Source organism: Canis aureus, chromosome 23 (assembly GCF_053574225.1).
Source record: "Canis aureus isolate CA01 chromosome 23, VMU_Caureus_v.1.0, whole genome shotgun sequence".
Classification (NCBI taxonomy): domain Eukaryota; kingdom Metazoa; phylum Chordata; class Mammalia; order Carnivora; family Canidae; genus Canis; species Canis aureus.
The window spans coordinates 23,317,868-23,323,295 of record NC_135633.1 but is presented as its reverse complement, the minus strand read 5'-3'; the positions used below and the strand labels follow the sequence as shown (position 1 = coordinate 23,323,295).

Sequence of the window (5,428 nt, the reverse complement as noted above, 5' to 3'; positions counted from 1 at the left end):
ATCTATTGGATATTTCCCCTTTCTTTCCTTTGTTCAGCAATAGTGAAATCCTTCAATTCTGCCCCTGAGACAAGTATGTATTCTTGCTCAGGTCAACATAGGAAAGTAAAGTTGTAATGTACTGGAACATGTAATAACACTTCCATAGTAGGAAAAAAATGGACTTGAGGCAGGGAAACTGAGTTATGTGATATTATCCAAGGGAACCTTGTACAGGAAAAGGTAAATGAAGGAGAAATACAATAGGAGAGAGATGTGTTAGGGATGTGGAAAATAACCACACTTTCATTAAAGGTGTAATTCCAAATAATTTGAATTTACTCTATTATTTTAATACATTTATGTATCACCTCGTCCAGGAAAACCTTATTTTTTATAATTTCTCCAATACTGGATTTAGTAAGAATTGTGAGTGAGTCTACACCATTCTCTTGAAGCAAAGAATAATTAGACTATATGTTATGAGTAACAACATATTAATAGCAAAAATATGAAAACTGGTCATTTTTATTAAAAGTTTACATATTACTAAATTGAATCCCACTGAACAAATATAATTACCTAGTCAATATTCAGTGCATTTGAAACATTTTATTCCTCATTTTCATACTATATCAGAAAGTATGAAAGAGAACAAAAGAGGGAGGTGGAAAGAGGGAGAGAGGGAGAAGCAGACTCCCCACTGAGTAGGGAGACAAACGTGGGTTTGGTTTTAGGACCATGGAATCACAAACTGAGCCAAAGGCAGATGTTTAACTGACTGAGCCGCCCAGGTTCCCCAGGCAGATTTTAATAATAGAAAATTTCTGAGAAATAAATACAAAGCAACTTTTGTTTTGGGGGCTTTATCTATCAAGTAAGAATTTTCACATGACAAAATGTGTGGTTCTGAACTCTTATAAGAAATTCACATTCGTGTATCATGTTTATTTTTTCCCTCTAAAATATCTAATTGTATACAAGTTTCTGGAGAAAAATTACCTGGCATCCACTTCTGAAATAAAGGTAGGGTCTACATACTGTGTCACACCACTTCTGTATGCTAGTTGTGTGTATTTTTAACATTTGTAATATGACATTATCCAGTATTGTCTCCTTGACATTAAGGAACCTAACTTATTAGTTCATATTTAACCCAGTGCTAACTATAGTACCCGGAAGAGTGAATATTCCTTTCATTGCTTTCTGTTTGACCACTTGACTAAATGCTTCTTGGGTAAGGACACGAGAATATGTAGGTAACATATCTTAAAATTCCCATAACTTATTAACAATAAAAAACAAGCTTACATTCAATGGGACAGTTTTAAACTGACAATACACAACCATAAGCTCGTCATTAATAGAAAATTGATTTCTTTCACTAGTGAGTATGCAGTTGCCTATTAGCATGTAAGTTTGTATGTCCACCTGTCCGTGTGTATGTGTGTGTGTGTGTGTGTGTGAGAGAGAGAGAGAGAGAGATAGAAAGAGACAGAGACAGAGATATAGAGTCAGAGACAGAAATGGAGAGAAACAGGAAGAGAAGGTGTTAAAAAGACAGAAGGGAAGGGGCGCCTTGGTGATTCAGTGGCTGAGCATCTGCCTTTGGTTCAGGGCATGATCCTGGGATCCTGGGATTGAGTCCTGCATTGGGCTCCCTGCAGGAAACCTGTTTCTCCCTCTGCCTATGTCTCTGCCTCTCTCTGTGTGTCTCTCATGAATAAACAAATAAAATGTTTTTAAAAAAGACAGAAGGGAGAACTAAAATCTGAAATAAATCATACAGGAAGCTTATCTGCAGTCCTGGGCCCACTTAATTGCCCCATCAAAATTAAGCATATCTAACAAAATGCCATTGAAACCACATTCAGCCTCTGATTGGATGAATCTAGGTTGAGAAGAGAAAACAGAAGACAGACACTCAACACACACTGCCACACTGAACTAGAAGCTCTGAACCTGGGGTCTCTGAGCCAACATGTTCAAGCTCAATGGCACAATCTTCATGCCCCCGGTGCTGACACTGATTGGGATCCCCAGCTTGGAGTCTGTGCAGTTCTGGATTGGAATTCCTTTCTGTGACATGTACATCATTGCTCTATTTGGGAATTCCCTGCTCCTGGTCATCATCAAATCAGAACGCAGCCTCCATGAGCCCATGTATCTCTTCCTGGCAATGCTTGGAGCAACAGATATTGCTCTCAGCACCTGCATCCTACCAAAAATGCTAGGTATCTTCTGGTTTCATTTGCCTGACATATACTTTGATGCCTGTCTCTTTCAGATGTGGCTAATCCACACCTTCCAAGGCACTAAATCAGGAATTCTGCTGGCCATGGCCCTGGACCGCTATGTGGCCATCTGTGATCCCCTGAGACATGCAACCATCTTTACACACAAACTTCTCACTCAAATTGGAGTGGGAGTGATGCTCAGAGCAGCCCTCCTTGGAGCTCCATGTCTCATCCTCATCAAATGTCGGCTGAAACACTTCCGGACCACTGTGGTCTCCCATTCATACTGTGAGCACATGGCCATTGTGAAGTTGGCAGCAGAAGACATTCAGTCAACAAGATCTGTGGTCTCTTTGTGGCCTTCATTATACTTGGATTTGACATAATTTTCATCACCCTCTCCTACATCCGAATATTTATAACTGTCTTCAATCTGCCTCAGAGGGAAGCTAGACTTAAAGCCTTCAACTCCTGCATTGCCCATATTTGTGTCTTCCTTGAGTTTTATCTCCTTGGTTTCTTCTCCTTCTTTACACACAGGTTTGGGTTCCATATTCCACCCTACATTCATATTCTTCTGTCCAACCTTTACCTGCTTGTCCCTCCTTTGCTCAATCCTATAGTGTATGGGGTGAAGACCAAACAGATTTGAGATCGAGTGTCCAAGGTTTTCCACTCTAAAGATTCATCTTGACTTCTCATTTAACTTTTTCTCAAATAATAAAATTCAATTTGAGAAATAGTAGTTTGGGATCAGGTTTTGTGCTTTCTCAAGTTCATTTATGCTGCTGAAAGATACAGTTCTAGATTTTACATTGGAGACAGGCTCTCATTCCTATTTAAACCATTAGTATTTATGTATACAGAATCAACTTATTAGTAGATGACATAAAAGGCAGAAAACATGCAGATTTGCTTCTGGTTTAGTCAATCTTTAGTTTAATTTAATTTAGTTTAGTTCAATATTTCAGTGAGGAAATTTCTTAAAAACACAAGTAAATTTAAATAGTTAACCTCTGATTAAAATATTTCCTTTGTGTTCTTTAAAAACAATAAATTAATTAATAAAGTTGATAAATCCAAGGATCGTGAACTAATTTCTTTTTTGTCTTCTAATTTCAGTAATCTTGCTCCTCCAACTCATCATCTTTATCATTTTAATTGTCATCACCATTCAATTATTTTCTGACTTACATTCATCTGAGCATTAAGATGAATGTTTAAGTTTGTATTGGAATGCAAATTTAAACATTTTTTTAAATCCAAATGATTGGTTTCACAAAAACTTGAATATCTAGTTACTGAGAGTTCCCATAGACCCCCTACCCAGTTTTCCTTATCATTGTTTTCTTTCATTAATATGTGTTATAGTTCATGAATCAATATTGATACATATGATTTACTAAAGTCCATATTTTATTATAGTTTCTTAATTTTTCCCTAACTTCCTTTATTTCCTAAAAGATCCCATCCTGGATGACACATTGCATTTAGTTGTCAAGTCTCTGTAAGCTTCTCTTGGTTATAATTTTTTAAAATTTTCCTTGTTTCTAATGACCTTGACAACATTGAACATTGAAGAGTGCCATTCAGGTATTCCATAGGAATCTCTTCCATTGGAATTTATCTGATGTTATGTAATGATTAGATTGGAATTACATGCTTTGGGGAGGAAAATCATAGATGTTAAATTCTCATTTTGATTACGTATCAAGGGTGCATATTATCAACATAATTGATTAGCTGTGTATATTGAGCATAATTACTTATCTGAGATATTATTTGTCAGGTTTCTTCATTTTAATTACCATTTCATACTGTGCTTTTGGAAGGAAAATTGCTCTAATTAGACCACACTTAAGGAGTAGGGATTTATGTTCCTTCTCCTTGAGGACAGAATAGATACATAATTTAGTAAATTATTTAGAATTTTTTTTACAAAGCAATTGATTTATTCTCCCTACTTATTAATTTCTTTAATCATTTATTTATATCAGTATGGATTTATGGGTATCTTTGTCATAATTTGAGTATAATCCAATATTACTTTATTTTATTGCTCATGCTGTTTCATCCTGACCATTGGATGCTTTTGTTCCTTTTTGGCTTACCCCTCACTGTATGTGTGTGTGTGTGTGTGTGTGTGTGTGTGTGTGTGACTTTTTGCTTTATGGCATTGGAAGATGCTCCAGGATAATCTTGGGTATATGGGGTGAAGACCAAACAGATTCGAGATCGAGTGTCCAAGATTTTACACTCTACAGATCCATTTTGACTTCTCATTTAAGTTTTTTCAAATAATAAAAATTCAATTTGAGAAATAGTAGTTTGAGATCAGATTTCGTGCTTTCTGAAGTTCCATTGTGCTGTTGAAAGATACAGTTCTAGGTTTTATATTGGAGACAGGCCCTGATTTTGATTTTATTTTTTAAAATTTTTATTTATTTATTAATGAGAGACACACAAAGAGCGAGGCAGAGACATAGGCAGAGGGAGAATCAGGGTCCCTGCAAGGAGCCTGATGTGGGACTCAATCCCAGGACCCCAGGATCACTTCCTGAATCAAAGGCAGACATTCAAATGCTGAGCCGCCCAGGCATCTGTAGACTCCGATTTTCATTTAAACAATTTCAACATTTAATGCATACAGAATTGTTTGGAACACACATTTAGTCAATAGGAGACATGAAAGGAAGAAATTAGGAAGCTTTTTGTAGTTACATTAGCTTTTAGTAAAGTGCATTTCTTCTCTTTTTAATATTTTTTGTTTATTTTAGGCAAGGTGCAAGAAAAAGAGTGTGCACCTGCAAGCACGAGTGGGGAGGGTTGGAATCTCCAGCAGACTCCCTAATGAGCATAGAGCTTGCCTAGGGCTTAATCTCAGGACATTGAGATCAAGACCTGAGGAGAAACCAAGAGTCTGATCCTCAACCAACTGTGCCACTCTGGTGCCCCAGTAAAGGGCAATTCTTAAAAGCACAACTAAATTGTTACTATTTTAGTCTCTGTTTAAAAAACCAAGTGACATTGAGGCCATTGCATAAGAAATGTCAGTGTAATGTATTATAACTTATCATATATTGAATAAAATCATGTATGTTAATGTTAATGATCACACTCAGTATCCTCTTTATCATTAAGACCCTGAAGTTTTTACTGTATGATCATCAGTTGAATATGAAGTATATTTATAATTTATGCATTTTAATATA

At 36.3% G+C, this 5,428-nt stretch overlaps 1 pseudogene; it reads left to right on the top strand.

The window, feature by feature from the left end:
• Positions 1-1,960: 1,960 nt before the first annotated feature.
• LOC144295405 (olfactory receptor 52A5-like) lies at positions 1,961-2,910 on the top strand (annotated as a pseudogene).
• The last annotated feature ends 2,518 nt before the right edge of the window (positions 2,911-5,428 follow it).